Source organism: Lutra lutra, chromosome X (genome assembly GCF_902655055.1).
Source record: "Lutra lutra chromosome X, mLutLut1.2, whole genome shotgun sequence".
NCBI lineage: Eukaryota > Metazoa > Chordata > Mammalia > Carnivora > Mustelidae > Lutra > Lutra lutra.
Window position 1 is genome coordinate 32,940,661 of NC_062296.1, and position 21,122 is coordinate 32,961,782.

Consider the following 21,122-nt stretch of genomic DNA (forward strand, 5'->3'; position numbering starts at 1 on the left):
CATATAAAATATCAGAATACTTTCAGATTCATAATGCAAGAACTTTACTTTGGTGAATGCTGCCAGAAAGTAAAACCATTGACTTTTGCAAATGACTCTTAATGAAGAAAATAAATAAATAAAACAAATCCTTATCAGATATCTCTAGTATATTGGGCAATCAGAACAAACTCCAGGTGGCTGTTTAGCACTTCTAGAGTACAGTTAGACAAATGACTGAAGTAAGCTTGGGGGGCCATTTGTAAGCTGAGTGATACCAATGGAATCCATAGGAACATGTAAAGAAAGAAATAGTTCTAAAAGATCATTGCATGGGTAAATTTTTTTTTCAAATGATTTTTTAAAAATTACATTAGCTTTCATAATTTTGGCATGGTTTTTAGCATATGAAAGTTCTTATAGATAATCACATCAAAAAACGGGCAGAAGACATGAACAGACACTTCTCCAAAGAAGACATACAAATGGCTAATAGACACATGAAAAAATGTTCATCATCATTAGCCATCAATCAAAACCACATTGAGATACCACCTTACACCAGTTAGAATGGCCAAAATCAACAAGACAGTAAACAACAAGTGTTGGAGAGGATGTGGAGAAAGGGGGACCCTCTTACACTGTTGGTGGGAATGCAAGTTGGTGCAGTCACTTTGGAAAATAGTGTGGAGATTCCTTAAGAAATTAAAAATAGAGCTACCCTATGACCCTGCAATTGCACTACTGGGTATTTACCCCAAAGATACAGATGTAGTGAAAAGAAGAACCATCTGTACGCTAATGTTCATAGCAGCAATGGCCACAGTCGCCAAACTGTGGAAAGAACCAAGATGCCCTTCAACAGACAAATGGATAAAGTAGATATGGTCCATATATACAATGGAGTATTATGCCTCCATCAGAAAGGATGAATACCCAACTTTTGTATCAACATGGATGGGATTGGAGATTATGCTGAGTGAAATAAGTCAAGCAGAAAGAGTCAATTATCATATGGTTTCACATACTTGTAGAGCGTAAGGAATAACACAAAGGACACTGGGAGAAGGAGAGGAGAAGTGAGTTGGGGGAAATTGGAGGGGGAGACAAACAGTGAGAGACTGTGGACTTTGAGAAACAAACTGAGGGTTTTGGAGGGGAGGGGGATAGGGGGTTGGGTGAGCCTGGTGGTGGGTATTAAGGAGGGCACATATTGCATGGAGCACTTGGTGTTGTGCATAAACAATGAATTTTGGAACACACACACAAAAAAATAAAATTAAAAAAATAAAATTCTTATAGGTTGATAATAGATAACAGTAAGTCTAGGTATCAACACAAATGGTTAGATGATTGGCAAAAGGAACCATTAGCATGGTAACTTTACTACCAACTAGGGTCTGACCCTTGTCAAACAGAGAGTCAAATTCACATAAAAATGATATTGATAGAGCAGACTACCAATAAATTTACAACACTAAACAATCCTTTTTAATTGCTGTAGTACTTGTGTCTCTAAGGGGCACCCCTTCCTGGTATTTCAGAAATCACAGGAAATTGAATGAGTGATTAGAGGATTGTATGGTGAACATGTATGCAATCACAACCAATCAAAGAACATATGACTGAGGACAATTTTATACAAGTCATAATGAAGCCTAGTATATCATCCCTGCTCCAATATAGAAGAAATTTCTCTAGTGACTAGAAACTCTATGTCCTACAGTTTCAGTCTCCGGACAATACTAACTTAATGGCTCTTTAAGGCTCCCCTGTCTGTGCTCTATTAGACCAGCGGTACTCTAACTTTTGACCAGACCTCTTAGGCAGGCCAACATAGACATAGGTGCATGCATTCTCACTCCTTGTGGGAGGAAAAATGGTAACAACAAGGAATTAAAAAGAAATAAAATCACATTAAAACCATGACAAAAGAGGAAAATTATAAACACATGTAAAACTAATGGTAATTCTACAATCCTTTTTAATTTAATAAGAATAATAGCAATTGAACCCCATTACCAAAATGAAGAAGAACTTATGATACAGAAACAGCATCCTTCCTAAAAATTTAAAGGATTTCACTGAAGCCTTTGCACAGTTGCTAGGCATTTCATGATATCCATGTAATGTTCTTACTTTTATGTAGCTCTAAGAAGTACTTCTCTGTACGATACTGAATTAGAATACTTGGTAACTCTAGTACCATGTTAATTTGTCCAGGTGTTCTAAAGATAACTTACTACTGATTTCTTTTTAAAGTGTACTTTAGATGCACACAAAAATAAGCATGTGAAATTGTGTAATACTCATCCATAAGAACTGAAAAGAGGTTCTTGGCCCATCAGGAACCCCTGGAAGCCAAAGCCAAACAGGGGGCTATCAACCACTTTTTAAACTTTTTAAGGTAACTTTTCTAGGATAAGTCTTTTTTTTTTTTTTTTTTTAAGTAAGCTCCACACCCATCATGGAGCCCAGCTCCATGGGGCTTGAACTCACAACCCTGAGGTCAAAAGCTGAGCTGAGGCAAAGAGTCAGATGCTCAAGCGAGCCACCAGGTACCCCTCTAGGATAATTCTTGCCCTTTTGTATACACAGTATTTTTCTAAACAGTATGTAATAGTTGATTAGTTTTCTGTTGCCTAAATTATAGCCACAAAGTTCCAGATACTTGGAATTGTTCTCAGGTTATCTTAATAGGAGTTTGGGGGACTTCAATCATACATGTATAATATCACAATTTACCATCTACCAGATAGGTATTTACATTAATCTTGTATGAGCTTATTGGGTTATCTATCAAAGGTCATTATCTCCAAGCTATTGGCAAATACAAGATACCTTGTTATTACCATTATGGACAATAATAAAAATGTTTGCATTTCATAAATAAATCTTACTTTTTACAGGTTGTTTTAAATTTTCTACCTAGGAGCCAGATAAGCAAATATTTTCATGTGTTCATGGCAGTAGTCACAAAGCAACAGATATTTCTTAAGTAACTACCACTGACAACACAACATAAACTGAGCTCTATCTAATGACTATATTCACTGTTCTTCTCTGTCCTAGTTATTAGGCTCTGAAAGATATATGTCATGATCATACATGGAATTATTTAAAAGGAAGAGATCTTGGGGTGCCTGGGTGGCTCAGTGGGTTAAAGCCTCTGCCTTCTGCTCAGGTCATGATCCCAGGATCCTGGGATCAAGCCCCACATGGGGCTCTCTGCTCAGCATGGAGCCTGTTACCCCTTGTCTCTCTGACTGCCTCTCTGCCGACTTGTGATCTCTGTCTGTCAAATAAATAAATAAATAAATAAATCTTTTAAAAAAAAAAAAGAAGAGATCCAAGTTCTGTAATGAGAAATAAAAGGGAAAAACATACCTTAAAAACAAATTATGGCTGATTATTTTGGTAAGCATGTCTATTCTACAAATTGAAGTTTACCTGTAGAATCATGTAGTTCAGCTAGGTTATGCATAGTTTTCGGGTTCCTGAATTGTGCTAGGGATTTATGATGTCCAGGATAAACAACAGCACTTATTTAAAGAACTGTTTTTTTTTAAATGTACTTTAACGAATTAGAAGCATGTCTTATATGAACAAGCACAAAGATATTGAGGAATGGAATGCCAAATGTGCTTACATTTTTCAAGATAAAACAACAAAACTACTATGCTTTCAGAAGTACCTTGGGTATATCTTAGGGTCACAGTTCTTGAAGTGGCAGGGAGAGAGGGATTCAGTATATAGAGTAGCAATAAATTCTACTACTATCTTCGAGTCTAGTACTATGTGCGATTAGATAACACTTTAACATCATAGTAGATTAATTTCCAGGGGGACATGCTGTCTTTAGTTCATTTTATTTTATATTTTTCAATCCATTATTAGATAATATACTATTTATCTTCACATCACCTGCAATATCCGGCTCATGTTTGTACTGGTAGATACAAGACAAATATTTACTGATTATAAATTATTGAATTTGCTAATAACCCTTGACTAAATTTTACAAATAAAATTCTTGTTTGTAGGCATATCTTCCCTGGTGCTGGCTAATTTCTGACCTTAGTGTCCTTCATATTGACATCATCCCCACAGCACTGCACTGACTCTGCAAAATGTTCCACAATAATTTACATAATGTGCTGTGCTTAGCATCAAACTAAAAGACCAGATGTTCCAAAAAAGCTGAAAAGAGCTTTTAAATCTAGTCTAGTTCTTAGTATTTTTTTCCATGATTTATTCTCCATTCTAAGTTTTCCACTATCTATTACATTATTGATCAGAAGTACAGAACCCTCCTTTACTCCAGTTTATTGTATAACTAACAATTGTTATAAAGAATTTCATTGCAGATGCTCCACACAATTAAACAAAACATGCAAGGCCACACTCTTGCTGAGCACACAGAAGAGAAACCATTAAATTCTTTACCTACATTTTCATAACAAATAAATAAGTTCTTGAAAAATAAAATCATGTGCTTCTGACAATATGACAGAATTGGAATATAGTCCCTTAAAGGAAATGCACCATCAAAATGTTCACATAAGTTTAGGTAAACATTTATGCCTTGGATTTTCAAACAAGGAGAAAAAAATCTTCCAGAGATGGAAAAGGAACTAGAAACAAAGGGAAAACACGGGAAATACAACTGATTCAAATCTCAAATTGATATCTCTACTCCACCAGCTCCATTTAGCTGTCCAGGAAAAAAGGTACCTTAAGCAATATACTAAAAACTGAACTCGTGAACTTTCCCAAACCAAACTGCATCCTTTTTCAGTGTTTCTTATCTCAGTGAATGGCATCCTCATATGCCCAATTCTACAAGAGGGAATTGTAGGGAGCAACCCTTATACCATTCCCCCATATCTAATATATGACCATGTCCCTTTGATTTTACCTCCTAAATGTCTTTAACAACTGTCTACTATTTTCCATCACCACTTCCACTACCACAGCTTAAGTTATCTCCTTTCAGGATTACAGCAGTAGCCACCTAAGCACTTTCCCTGAATCCTGTCTCTGTACTCCACTGCATTGATCAGTATCCAGCAGCCAGACCCATCTTTCCAAAATATGAATCTGATCATGGCACTGGTAACTATTTCCAACTTAAAATCCTTCAACAGCAGGGTCTGACTTTGGCTCAGGTCATGATCTCAGCATCCTGGGATCTAGACCCACACTGGGCTCTGCACTCAGCTTCTCCCTTTATCTCTGTCCCTGCCCCACTCCCACTCATGTGTGCTTGCGCCCTCTCAAATAAATAAAATCTTAAAAAAATATATCCTTCAACAGCCTTAGGATATAACACTAACATCCCATAAATTCCAACATGGCCAGGTTCTTGTTACCCTCTTCCTTCATCTCAACCAGATTTCAGACAGTTTTCTGTGCCCCAGTCAGGCTGACCTTCAGTATTTCCCACCAAGCCTCCTTATAAAGTACTTCCCCCCGCCCCTTTCCATTTGGGGACATTCTTCCATGCACCATCTTCATGCCCCTTTACATAGTTAACCTCTGCTCATCATTCATTTCTTATCACAAATGTCACTTCCTAAAGGAAGTCTGCTCTAAACCCCCTTCCTGTTTTACAGTCTCATTGATGACACTTTCAATTTTTTAAAAAATATAGTACCCATCATGGTTTATGGCATATAAAATCATCAGTAGCCTCTGTGGCTAGGTATTATATCTAGCTTCCGTTTTTTCATTATTTATTTATTTATATATATATTTTTTAAGATTTTATTTATTTGATAGACAGAGATCACAAGTAGTCAGAAAGGCAGGCAGAGAGAGAGGAGGAAGCAGGCTCCTCACTGAGCAGAGAGCCCAATTTGGGGCTCGATCCCAGAGCCCTGAGACCATGACCTGAGCCGAAAGCAGAGGTTTTAACACACTGAGTCACCCAGGTGCCCCGTGTTTTTTCATTTTTTAATAGCTTATAGTGATTTCTTTTTTAAAAAGTGTAATAAAATTCAATTGAGGTGTAATATACCAAAAAAACACCTTTTCACATGTACAGTTCAGAGTTTGAACTAATATTACTCATGTCATCACTACCACAGTCAAAATATAGAATATTTATTTCACCCTAAAAGCATCCCTTGCACTCTTCCCCCAACTCCAGCCAAAGACAACACGTTAGTTAACTGCCTCCCATCATTCTAGATTAGTTTTCCTGTTCTAGAATTTTTAAAAATTTTTTATTTGTTTGGGTGGGGGCAGACAGAAAGAACCTTCAAGCAGACTTCCCACTGAGTGTGGAGCATGACATCAAACTCTATCCCATCACCCATAAGATCATGACCTGAGCTGAAATCCAGAGTGAGATGCTTAACCAATTGAGCCACCCAGGCATCCCTAGAATTCCTTATGAATGAAATTATAAAGGAAGTACTGGGCTTCTTTACATAGTATATGCTTTTATATTTACATATGTTGTCATGTGTATCAGTAGCTTGTTCTTTTTTATTTGTGAATAGTGTACTATTTTATAGCTATAAGTCAATTTACTTAGCCATTCATCTACTGATGAACATTTGGATTAAGTCCAGTTTTGAGCTATTATGAATAAAGCTTCTATAAACATCTGTTTAAAAGATATGGCAATATCTGTGGCAATATATGGTTTTGTTTTTCTGGGAAAGTATCTAGGAATAGAATTGCCAGGTCATATGATAATTACATGTTTATCTTTATAAAAAAATTGTCAGATGATTTCCCAAAATGATGGTACCATTTTATATATCCATCACTAGTCTATGAGGGTTCCAATTGATCTCTACCTTCACCAACATTTGGTACTCCAAATCTTTTAATTTTAGGTATTATACTGAAAGCATTCTGGTATCACATTGTGACTTTAACATACATTTCTCTAATAATTAATAATATAGGGCATATTTTCATGTGCTTTCTGGGCATTTGTATACCTTTTTTGGTGAGGTGATTGTTCAAACCTTCTGCCCATTTTTTTAAAGTTTTAATTTAAATTCCAGTTAACATACAGTGTTATATTAGTTTCAGGTGTACAGTATAGTGGTTCAGCACCTCCATGCAACACCCGGTGCTCATCACAACAAGTGCCCTCCTTCATCCCCATCACCTATCCTCTTCTTACCTCCCATATCAGTTTGTTCTCTACAGTTAAGGGTCTATTTCTTGGTTTGCCTCTCTCTCTCTTTTTTGTCCCTTTGCTCATTTGTTTTGTTTCTTAACTTCCACATATGAGTGAAATTATATGGTATTTGTCTTTCTCTGACTGACTTATTTCACTTAGCATAATACTCTCTAGCTATCTCCATCCATGTCCTTGCAAATGGCACAATTGCATTATAATCCAGCAATTGTAATACTAGGTATTTACCCAAAGTAAACAAAAAACTAATTCAAAGGGATACTATATGTTGGCTAGTTGAATTTGTTTTTTTTTTTTAAAGATTTTGTTTATATATTTGACAGAGAGAGATCACAAGTACACGGAGAGGCAGGCAGAGAGAGAGAGAGGGAAACAGGCTCCCTGCTGAGCAGAGAGCCTGATGCGGGACTCAATCCCAGGACCCTGAGATCATGACCTGAGCCGTAGGCAGTGGCTTAACCCACTGAGCCACCCGGGCGCCCCTGAATTTGTTTTTTAAAAAAAATCATTTTAAAAAAATAAATAAGGGATGCCCGTGTGGCTCAGTTGGTTAAGTGTTTACCTTCAGCTCAGGTCATGATCTCAGGGTCTTGGGATTAAGTCCCACATCTGGCTCTTTTCTCAGTGGGGAGCCTGCTTCTTCCACTGCCTGCCACTCTTCCTGCTTATGTGCATGTGCTCTCTCTTTCTCTGACAAATATATAAAATCTTAAAAAAAATAAATTAAAACTTTAAAGTATGTAATTAATATGTATTATTAATTAGAGTCACCATGCTACACATTAGATCCCCAGAACTTATTCATCTTACAGTTGGAAGTTTGTACTCTGACCAATACCTGCTCATTTCCCCTACCCCACTAGATCCTGGTAACAAGGGTTTTACTGTTTTAGCCTTTTAGATTCCACATATAAGTGAGAACTTACAGCAAATGTCTTTTTGGGTCTGACTTATTTCACTTAGAATAATGCCCTCAAGGTTCATCCATTTTGTTGTTAAAAGGCATGGTTTCCTTCTTTTTTATGGCTGAATAATATTTTATTGTGTATGTGTGGCTTTTTCCTTAACATTGGTTTTTATTTTTTAAAGCAATCTTTCATTTCTGAGAAAAAAAAATCCACTTGATCATAATATACTATTTTCATATGTTCCCAGATTCAACTGGCTAATCATTTCTTTTGTTTTTAAGATTTATTTATTTATTTGGCAGAGAGAGAGAGATCACAAGTAGGCAGAGAGGCAGGCAGAGGGGGAAGGGAAGCAGGCTCCCCGCTGAGCAGAGAGCCCGATGTGGGGCTCGATCCCAGGACCCTGGGACCATGACCTGAGCCGGAGGCAGAGGCTTAACCCACTGAGCCACCCAGGCGCCCCTGACTAATCATTTCTTAAGAATTTTGTGTCAGTCATCATGAGAGTTATTCCACTTTTCTGTATATGTAATTTTCTCTTCTTGTATCTCCAGTGTCTGGAATTTTTTTTTTTTTGAGAAACTCTTTAATTTCTAATTCAATTACTTTGGTGGTTAAGAAGATATTTCAATTATTTTATTTTATTTTATTTTATTTACTGGTTGAGATTTGGTTTTGTGGATTTCATGGGATTTGTCCATTTCTCCCAAGTTGTTTAATTGATTAACCTAAAGGTGCTTGTAGTGTTCCTTCGTTACCTTTTGAATGGCTGTAGAATCTCCCATTTTGTTTCTGTTATTGTAAACATTTAGGGCCATTATATCTATCTCTGCACTATTTTGCATCATCTCACATATTTTCATATGCTGTATTTTTCTTTTTATTCTGTTCAGTGTGTGCTTTTAAGACTTCATTTGAACTTCCTTTTTGATCCATGCATTATTTAGATATGTATTATTTAATTTTCAAGTGTTAAATGATTTACCTGTTGCATCTTACTGATTTCTAGTTTGATTCCATTTTGATCAGTGAACATACTCTATGATTTTAATTCTTTAAAATTTGTTAGGGTTTATTTTATGCCTTAGGTCATGATCTATTTTGGTGAATGTTCCTTGGGTACTTGAAAGAAAAATGTGTATTCTGCTGTTGTTTGTGGGGTGTTTCTATGCATGTCAATTAACATCTTTTTAGTTGATAGCCTTGTTCAGATAGTTAGACTGAAGTTTTAGAAGTCATTAACTGTAATTTTGGGCCAGTTTATGTGTTCTTTCAGTTATATCACTTTTTGATTCATGTAAATTGAAGCTCTGTTGCTTGGTTGAGACACATTCAGAATCAGTATGTCTTCCTGGCAGACTGATCCTTCTATCAGGATATAAAGTCCCTCTTTGTCTCAAATAAGTTCCTGTGCACTGAAGTTTACTTTATCTGATATTAATATAGCTACTCCTGCTTTTAAAAAAAATTTGATTTATGTTTCCAAGAGATATCTTTTATTCATTCTTTTGCTTACAATTTACATGCATTGTTGAATTTAAAATGAGTTCCTTGTAAACAGCATAGAGTTGAATCCCGATGTGCTATCCACACTTCCATTATCTACCCTTTAAGTGGTATATTTAAAAGTATTTGCATGTAAGGCAATTATTGATATGTTAGACTTTAGGTCTCTCATTTTGCTATTTGTTTCTATTTGTTTTCTCGGTTTCTCTCTCTTTCTCTCTTTGCTTTCCTATGAGTTACTTGAACATGTATTTTTTAAGGACTCTTTCTTTTTTTTAATGAATAGTTGGGGGGGTTGTTGGTTTTTAAAGATTTTATTTATTTGAGAGAAAGTGCAAGCAGAGGGAGGGGCAGAGAGAAAGGGAGAAAATCTCAAGCAGACTTCATTTTGAGTGAGGAACTCAATGCAGGGCTCAGTCTCCCAACCTTGAGATCATGACCTGAGCAGAAACCAAGAATACGTTGCTTAACTGACTGAGCCAACCAGGCTTTCATGAGTATTGTTTTAAGTACCTATCATTATACAGTTTTTAGTGGTTGCTCTGGGTATTACAATATACACATCTGACTTATCATGCTGGATAATATAATATCTACTGGAGATAACATTTGCCACTTCAAGTATAAACTATACTTCCACTTGGGGCCCTCTGTTTTCCCCAGTTATAAATATCATTATCTTGCATATTCGATGGTTTTATAAATTTTGTTTAAATCAGTAACTATTCTGTTTGTACCCTTATTTCTGATTTTTCCATTTTTTCTTTTTTTCCATCCTGATGTTCCATGACTTCTTTTTCACCTTTTTCTTTCTTTTTAGCCATTAAATATAAGGATGACTACTGACAAATTATTTTCATTTTCCTTCATCTGAAGATATCTTTATTTTTCATTCACTGCTGAAGGTTACTTGCACCAGATATAGAATTCATGGACAGCTATTTTTTCTGCATTCAAAAAATGTTTTTTTATTTTGTTTTGGCCACCAAGGTCATATGAAAATACTCTGTCATTAGAATTGGTATTCCCTCATAAGTAATGGGTCTTTTCTCTCTGACTTAACATTTTTCTTTGTTTAACTTTTCAAAAGTTTATTATGTGTCTCACTGTGGGATGTTCTGGATTTCCCTATTCAAAATTAATTTACCTTTTGAATTTATAAGATTATATCCTTTGCCTAAATTAGGAAGATTTTGGCTATTATTTCATTGGGAACCCTTTTTTCTCCTCTACTTCCTGGACACTGATGATATAATTGATGGATATTTGACTATTGTCTTACACATAGGTCCCTGAGGCTCTGTTAGTTTGACTCTATTTTCTCTACGTTGTCAAAATTGAGTAAATTCTTTTTAACTGTACTGATTCTATCACCTGTCATCTCTATTCTATCATTAAGCCCATCCAGCAAATGTTTTGTTAATTTTAATTTTCAGTTCTGTACTTTCCATTTGATTCTTTTTAATGGTTTCTACTTAGTTGCCGAAATTTTCAATTTTTTCATGTGTTTCAAGTATAAAAGAATTTGTAATTGCTTGTTAGAGCATTTTCATTTAGGATGCCTTAAAATATTTGTCAGATAATTCCAAAGTCTAATGTAGGTTCACGTTGACATCAGGTGATGTCTTTTCTCATCTGTATTGTGATTCTTCTGATTCTTAGTATGATGTATCAGATTATTGTATTGATTGTATTGTATATGATTATTGTATCAGATATATTGACTATTATGTTCTATTATGTTAGGAAGCTCTGGGCCCTATTTAAATCTTTTATTTTAGCATGCATTCATCCCGCTGAGGTTTTACATGGAGTTCCTGTCCTTTTTAAAGATGTAACTTTAGTGATTATTCGATTTTCAGAGGCTCTGTGGTGCCATTATGGTCTGCTTGATTTATTTCTGCTGCTGGGTCTACCCCTAGAGTTTGTTATTGAAGGGTACTGTCTAGGCTGGGCTTCCTGGACTGGTAGGTAGGTATAAGAACAACTCAAAGCCCAAAAGAACATATTGGTTTCCTGTGCCATGCTCCTTGTTGGGTTAGGATCTCCCTTATTGGTGCTGTTCACTCACTCAGTGTCTCATAATAGGGAAGAAGAATCTCAGTCCCACAGATATGAAGAAGCTTCCTGAGCCAACCCCTAAATATGGGAGAATCCCCTTTGTTCATCTCCCCAGATGCCTTCTGTCTCTCACCAGGAGAGGAGTATCATGTGCAAGCAGAATAAGAGGGTTTCCCAACCTGGGTCCTTGCAGCATGATTCCTCTTTCTGGTGCCATCCAGCCCCTTGATATTGGTAGGGGAGGGTATCTAGGCCAGACCAGTTCTTGTGGGATTCTCCTTGCTTATAAGCCTGGGCATGTTGTATCTTTGGATGGGGGATGGGGATGTCAGGCCCAGGAGGGAAGAAGTGTACTTTCCCTGGACCTTAAGGGTCAATTTGGCTTTCTGGTAATTCCCTTTACTTGTGCTACCATGCTCACCTGGTAGGATTCCCATTTAATCCAGGGGAGGATTGAGCCTATTTGGGTGCCTTTTATTGCTAGATTAGAGTTTAGGAAATGTTGGTCCTGGGTTGCCTTCTGTTGTGTGGGATGAAATAAGACACTTTGCTGGTAATTTTTCCCTCAGTTTTGGGGTGCCTAATCAGTTCACCTTCTTCTTTGCACGTGCCAGCATTTCCTTTTGTTATTTTGCATTTTTTCCAGGTTTTATAGTTGTACTATGCTGGGAAGAGGAGGGAGAAATGAATCCCATCTGGTCTGAACTAGAAGTCTAGTTAACTTTCAGAACACATGGAATATAGTCATAATAACTGTTTTAATGTCCTTGTTTCCTAATTCTATCATCCTATGAGTTTTGCTCAGTTTCAGTTGGTTGACTCCCCCCCCCCCCCGCCATTATGGGTTGTATTATCTTGCTGCTTTTTGTATGCTTGGTAATCATTGATTGGATGCCAGCCATGGTTAATTACCTTATTGAATACTGTATATTTTTTTCTATTTGAAATATCCTTGACCTCTCTTCTGTACAGATAAACCATTTGAAAAGAGATCGATCTATTTCAGTCTTATTTTAAGATTTGTTAGGTGGGGCCAGAAGACTGGTCCAAGGATAATTTTCTATTGGTGTTGCAAGATCCTTTTGAGTACTTTAATGAAAAACCCATGAATTACATGGTTTTCCAGGCTGGCTGATTAAAGCAAGCACTATTCCCAGCTCTGTGTGAGAGCTGGGTACTCTTCTTGTAATTTTCTCAGATGATTCTTTCCTCAGCCTCATGTAGCTTCCTCATATACATGCTCTGATTAATGCTTTGTTGAATACTCAAGGGGGACCCTCCATAGATCTCTAAAGTTTTCTTGCTATGCAGCTTTATCTCCTCCTATACTCTATCCCTCAAACTCTGGGCCCCTTGACCTCCTAAGGTTTTCAACTTTGTGTCATAAACTGACAGAGTCTGCTGGGCTTACCCTGGGTCCTCTCCCTATCCTATAGTGTGAAATATTTCTCAAGTCAATAAGGAAAAGCAGCTATACAGTTCACGATTCTCTTTGGTTCCTTTCTCTCATGTATCACTGTCTTTTGTTACCTGATAAACAATGTCTTAAGAACATTATTTCATAGGTTTTGTATTTCATTTTTGGTTATTTGAGTCAGGTGGGTTAATATGATCCCTCTTACTTCATCTTGTCTTGAAGAAGAAGTCTTCACATTATTTTTTGCAAGACATTTTAAAATATTTTCCATGGGTATAGATTTCTATTGATAAAATTGATGATTTTTTTTCCCTTCAGAATGATGCTTTTCTAGTTTGCATAGTTCTGATAATAGGTGAGCTGGTATTTTTATCTTTGTCCTTACAGATAATGTCTTCTTTTCCCTCTGGCTGCTTGTAAGACTTTTCTTTTTATTCCTTACTTTTATTCTTAATGCTTTGATTATGGTATGTTTGTGCATGTGTGGGTGTTTGTGTATGTGTGTGCGTGCAGAGGGGGTGTTTTAAGAGATATTATTTTTTAGAGCCATTTTAAGTTCACAGACCCTACAATGCATAGCCTCTTCTATTACTAACATCCCCCACCAGAGTGATACATTTGTTATAATTGATGAGACTACATTGACACATTACAATCACCCAAAGACCTTGGTTTACATTATAGTTCACACTTGGTGTTGTACATTCTGAGTTTGGACAAATGTATAATGATATGTATTCCTCATTATAGTATTATGCACAGTATTTTCATTGGTCTTAAAATCCTCCATGTTCTGCCCATTCATCCTTGCCAGGGGCTTGCGGAAGATCAAGACTTCTTTTATTTAGTAATATGCATTTAACCTTGGTGTTGTTTTCTTCCTGTGTATACTGGTTGAGAGTCTTCGAGTTGTATGCTTTCACAATTTTTCTAACCCCACATGCATTTCCTTTTCCTCACTTCAATTTGTCACCAATTCTCAAACAAAGTGACCTAAGCTTTTCCTGCTATTGGTATCGAGATTGGAAATACTACCTAGTCAAATTAGTATGACATTATATACACAAAGGGCACCAAATAAAATGTAAAAACTCAATTGCTCTTGAAAACATGTCATAAGGTAAAACCAGCATTTGGAAAATGGGGATAAGAAAAAGAAAGTAACTAACATTAATTATATATTTAGCCCATCCCAAATATTGTGTCACAATATTATAGGTATTATATCATTTAATTTTTTTATTAAGACTTCATTAATTTAGGGCACCTGGGTGGCTCAGTCAGTTAAACATCTGCCCTGAGTTCCAGTCATGATCCCAGGCTCTGGGGATCAAGCCCAGCATTGGGCACCCTGCTTAGCGGGAAGCCTGCTTCTTCCTCTCCCTCTCCCCCTGCTTGTGTTCTCTCTCTCGTTGTGTCTCTCTCTGTCAAATAAATGAACAAAATATTTTTTTAGAAAAAGGTTTTATTTATTTATTTGACAGAGAGAGAGAGATAGCTAGAGAGGGAACACAAGCAGGGGGCGGGTGGGAGAAGGAGAAGTAGGCTTCCTGCTGAGCAGGGTGCCCAGAACTGAAGGCACACACTTAATGACTGAGCCACCCAGGCACCCCATATCATTTAATTCTCATGGCAATCTTATAAGACAGGGAGTATAATTTTTTTACAGGTCATCAATGAGATAATTGTGGTTTGGAAAGTTGAATAAAACCTAACTCATAAATTCAGAAGCCAAGTTTTGAATCTAGACCTATCTGATTTCAAAGTTCATACAATTTTTCTCTAAGTCATATTAACAAGTTCCTGTGTTCTGAAAAAAAGTGTCTCAGACAATATAATGTCTTTACATATCTAAGATTTTAACATTTCCATGTGCAATTAGTCTTGACAAACCTGAGAATTATATTCTTGCAAACTCTTTATGGAATCAGCACTTACTTTGATTTGCAGGTCAATGGTTTAGAAATCTATATAAACAGTCTCAAGAACTCTATTTAAATAGCATCTGTTTTTTTTTTTCCCCAGACAAGATCAACTACAGTACAAAAATGTTTAAATAATCCATTATAGGCATTTGCTTACAAAATTGTTGGAAAACCTGCAAAGACACACTCTGGCTGTATCCACAGAAATAAGTTCCAGAATATCTTAAAACTGATGACCCAAGGATGTTTCTACTTCTTCTAAAAGCAGAAGGTAGCCTCTAGGGTTACTGAATTCAAGGGCACACTATTACAACTCTGATACAGGAAATAGGAAGCCATTGGCACTACCACACAACTCCACTTCAACTCCTTGGAGTTTGCAAATAGGCCCAGGAACTTGCACTTGGTCATAGCATCTATTGAAAGTCAGCATTGTGCTCGCTTCGGCAGCACATATACTAAAATTGGAAAGTCAGCATAGCCCGAGGGGTAAGAGCCTATCCTAGAGCCCTGTAACTGAAAACAAATCTGGCTTCTACCACTTACTATTTCTCTAATCCTTTCCTTCCCTGTGGCCCAGATTCCTCATCTGCAAATTGAGGATAATACTAGCTCCTAGGATTAACAAGTGTAGTGTAAGTGTCTGACATTAAGGTTTTGCTTGCCCAGGTATCCATTTCAAAAGTCATCCATCTTGAAAAAACACATTGCCAGCTGCATGAAACAGCAAAACAACTAGATAAAGAGTTAGGTCACCCCCACCTATGAAGTTCCCTCTTTCAGAAAACCCTGCGTAATCTAGATTATTGCTTGCTGGCATGATCCTGCTTCTCACTTCCTCCATCCTAAATCCTACTCTTATACTTTAAATTAGCCAATAAAGCATGAATCCCAAAACTTTGGAGATCCCACCCTCAAGCCCTAATAAACTCAGAGTTCTAGTTTCTTTCTTTCTTTCTTTCTTTCTTTCTTTCTTTCTTTCTTACTTACTTTCTTTCTTTCTTCCTTCCTTCCTCTCTCTCTCTCTTTCTTTCTTTCTTCCTATACAACTTCACTGTGTAGCCCACAGATGTGCCATGTATCCTCCAAAACAAATAATAAATCTTGTTCTTCAAAGTTTCCTTATGATTTTTACTGAAGTGCATCCTGTAATTCTGGTAAAAACAAGCACCAGTCCAGCCACAGCATTAGCCACAGTGGGAGAAGTATCTCTAGGGGGCTCCCTGTGTGTAATATGGGCCAATACTTCAGGGATTCCCAGCCAAAAGCATCATTATCAATAGGCTGGGACTGACACAACAACAAGGCAACTATACATATAAAGAAAATATCATAATAATTAAACCTTATATATATTTTTTCTTTTTTCAATTAACGTATAATGTATTATTTGCCCCAGGGGTACAGGTCTGTAAATCATCAGGCTTACACACTTCATAGCACTCACCAAAGGACATACCCTCCCTAATGTCCATAACCCAACCACCCTCTCCATAACCTCCCTCCCCCTGGCAACCCTCATTTTGTTTTGTTAGATTAAGAGTCTCTTATGCAAACCTTATATATTTTTATCTTTTTCATATCTCACATCTAAGTAAGGAATTTTTTAAAAAGTCAATTTTTTTTCTTATCAGTACAGCACATTGAAAACACACGTTTTTTGGTTTAACTCACCTGGGTTTCCATATCACCTGTGCTTCTTACTAGTTTTGTGATCTTAAACAAGTCTCTTAATGTCTCTGAGTCCAGATTACCATGCCTATAAAAAGGAAATAATAATAGTACTTGTATCTAAAGTCTTTAGTGCAAGGCCTCAAAGATTATAAGAATATAATAAATGTTAGCATCTAAAATTATTATTTGAGTCTGTATAAACATTTTGCTTTGGATTTTAAACCACAAAAATTCTCTTAAATAAGTATCCTTAGATAAAAGTCCAGAAAGCTCTAAGAGTTTGACTGCAATGTCTAATAGGGAAACTAATAGTGTTTTGTTTAACAAAACACCAAATGTTGTTGCAATGACAAAGTCTAAATATAATTTTCCTACCAATTACCCTTGAGTGACACAAAATGAGAACTATTTCTACAAGAAATATTCCAAGAGAAGGAATTGGGATCAGAAAATCCTGCAAATAGTGGTGCCTGTGTGGCTCAGTTGGTTAAGCATTGGACCATTGATTTTGGTTCAGATTCCCATCTTAGGGTTGTAGGATCGAGCCCCATGTCAGGCACTGCACTCAGCCCAGAGTCTGCTTGAGATCCTCTCAAGTGTCCCTTTGAGCCCTCACATTTTATGAGCATGGTATGAATCGGAGTTCTGAGTTGAAAGCAACTGAATGATTTAAGCCAAAAAAGTAGTTTAAGAAAATAATTAGTTCACAGAATCTTAAAACAAAAGATGTTACCGCAACAGGCTTAAAAAATAAACAATGTGGCTGTAATCACAGGCAAAATCCTTCACAGAACTTGTGCACTGAGGACACCACTGTCACTGTCATTGACCATCAAAGCTTGTACTGATGCTGGCATCATTCTTGCTAATGCCCCTGGAAACAAGTTGCTACTAATGTTACCATTAACATGTATTTCCCATTCTTTGTTGCATTACGTCCCTAGTGCTAAATACTAAATTCAAGGAAGATGCATCTAGATGACTGAGTTTGTCTGCCATTAAGATTCATAAGATAAGGTTTTCCTCAAACACAGAAAGGATATTTGGATGCTGGGGACCCCAAAATTGCCCACTACAATGAGGATCTCCTAAGTAAATATATGTATAGTTTCCTGTGCCATTCTTGTTCTCAACACTGATGTAGTTCCTGAAACTACCAACACAAGAAAGTGGTAGAGCTTTAAAGAGAGGCTCTCCTTACATTAGAATAGGAGTAAGTAAAATAGATCTCTGGGCCTTCTTACCACCAGAGTAATAAAAGTCTATTTACTTCCATTCCTTTTACCCAATACATCATATCTGGTTATTGTGAAAAATTTTAAAGGCATACTGAAAGGCAAAAAATACAGTGTGAAGAGACAGAACAAGCACCAGAACCACACTCAGATATGAAAAAGATGATGGAATTAGCAGAATGGGAATTTAAAAAAAATAACTATGACAAAAAAGCTAAGGGCTCTAATGGATACAGTAGCATTAGAGGTCAGATGGCAATGTAAGCAGAGGAATGAAAATTGTATGAAAAAAGAAGAAATAACAGAGATTAAAAATACTAACAGAAATGAATGCCTCCGATGGACTTATTGGTGGACTGGTCATAGCTGAAGAAAGAATCCCTGAGCTTGAGGAATGTCAATATAAACTTTTAAGAAGAGAAGAAAAAAAAAGGCTGAGAAACATGCCACAGAACTGAGGGACAACTCCAAGAGATATAACATATGCATAATGGGAATACCAGAAGGAGAGAAAAAAATAGAACAGCAATAATGACCAAGAATTTCCCAAAGTAATGTCAGACACCAAAACACAGATACAGGAAGCTCAGAGAACACCAAAAATAACTGCACCCAGGCATATCACATTCAAATTATAGAAAATAAGAGATAAAGAAAAAATCTTGAAAGAAGCCAGAGGTAAATAATAATAATAATAATAATAATAATACTCATTATAATGTACTTTAAGAAGAGCAAAGACAAGAATATCTGACTTCTCAAAACCATGCCTCTAAGGAGTATGGAATGAAATAGTTAAAGTATTGAGAAAAAAAATCCATCAACCTAGAATTCTGTATGGTGTGAAATTATCCTTCAAAAGCAAAGGAGAAATGGACTTCCTCAGACAAACAAAAATTGAGGGAATTTGCTGCCAGTAGCCTGTCTTGCAACAAATATTAAAAATTCCTCAGAGAAAAGGAAAGTTATATATCACAAATGAATTAAAAACATCACTACAGACCCCATGAACATTAAATGTATATAAGTGAATATTATTAAAAGCTCTATGCTTAGATATTTGAAAATCTAGATTAAATGAACCAATTCCTTGAAAGACACAATCTGCCCAAACATAAAAATAGACAATATGAATGGGTCTATATGTATTTAAAAATTGAACTAAAAATTAATAACTTTCCCAAGGTAAAAAAACACCAGGTCTAGATCAGCTTACTGGTAAATTCTATCAAACATTTAAAGGAGAAATTATGCCAATTCTCTACAATCTCTTTCAGAAGATAGAAACAAAGAGAATATATCATAATCATTCTATGAGGCCAGTGTTACTCTAATACTAAACCGAGATAAAGCCATTTCAAAACAAGAAAACTACAGACCAGGGCTTCCTGGGTGACCCAGTCAGTTAAGCGTCTGCCTTCAGCACAGGTCCTGGTCTCAGAGTCGGGAATGGAGCCCCACATTGGTCTCCCTGCTTAGAGGGGAGTCTGCTTCTCCCTCTGTTCCCCCCACTTGTGTTCTCACACAGTCTCTCTCCTTCTGTAGTTTTCTTTCTAAGATGTTATTTATTTATTCAAATAAATTATTCAATGCATAATAAATATCAAATTATTATGAAATCATTAACAGATAATAAATTTATTTTAATAAATAAAATCTTAAAAAGAAAACTACAAACTAATATTTCTCATGAACACAGATGCAAAAATTCAACAAAATTTGATTTAATTGTACACAATGTATTAGAAGAATAACACACCACAACCAGGTGAATTTATCTCAGGTGTGCAAGGTTGGTTTAATGTTTAAAAGTCAATGTAATTAACCCTATCAACAGGCTAAAGAAGAAAAAAATCATATGATCATATGAATACATAAAGAAAAGGCATTTGACAAAAATCCAACATGCATCAATGATTAAAAACTCTCCACAAACTAAGAATAGAAGGGAATTCCCTCAACATGGTAAAAAAAAAAAAAACCTACCCAAAAACCTACTATTAACATCATATGTAATTGTGAGAAACTAGAACCTTTCTCACTAAGATCAGGAACAAAAAACAAGAATGTCCCTTCTCTTATTTTCAACATCATACTGGAAGTTCTAACTAATGAAATAAGGCAATAATAGAAAATTAAATGTATTCTAACTAATGAAATAAGACAATAATAGAAAATTAAATGTGTACTGATTAGGAAAGATGAAATAAAATTGTCTTTATATTTAAAGTTGAATTTATAGCCGATTAGTCAGAAGTACTGATAATAACCTGGGACTGGCATCTGAAATGAGGGGAAGTCTATGAAATTAAGCCCTTTACTTGTGGAATCTACCACTAACTCCAGATTGATAGTGTCTGAATTGAATCAAGTTGTAGGACACTCAGCTGTTGTCAGAGACTTAGAGAAGTGGTGTTGGAAAAGATACCATATATATGGTGTCAGACGTGTTGTAAGTAAAAGTATATACAATCCAGCAAACTATTTTGTGCATATCAACAAATTGATTCTAAAGTTTATATGAAGAGTAAAAACCAGGAATGCTAACACAATATTGTAGGAAAACAAAGTTGGAGAAATGACACTACTAGACTTCATGACTTTCTAGAAAGCTACAATAATCAAGATGACCTGGTACTTGTGAAGGAATAGACAAATAGATCAATGTAATAGAATAGAAAGGATAGAAATAGACCTACATAAATATGGTAAACTAATTTTTGACTAAAGAGCAAAGTCAGTACAATGGAGCAATGATGATCTTTTCAACAAATGATGCAGCCAGAACTGAACATCCATATAAAAAAATAAATCTAGACTCAGATTTCATACATTTGACAAAAATTAACTTAGAGTGGATAATAGATCTAAATGTAAAATACAAAACTACAAAGCTTCCGGAAGACAAAGAGAAAACCTAGAGGACCTTAACTATGGCAGTGAGTTCTTAGACACAACACCAAAGGTATGATTCATGAAAGAAATAAGTAATCAACTGGACTTCATTAAAATTTAAAACTTCTATGCATGACACTGTCAAGAGAATGAGAACACAAGCCACAGGCTGGGAAAAATTATTTGCAAAAAACGTATCTGAAAAAGCACTGTTATCCAAAATACACAAAAGAACTCTTAAAACTAAACAATAAGAAAACAAACAACCTGATTAAAAAATGGGCAAAAGGGGCGCCTGGGTGGCTCAGTGGGTTAAGCCACTGCCTTCGGCTCAGGTCATGATCTCAGGGTCCTGGGATG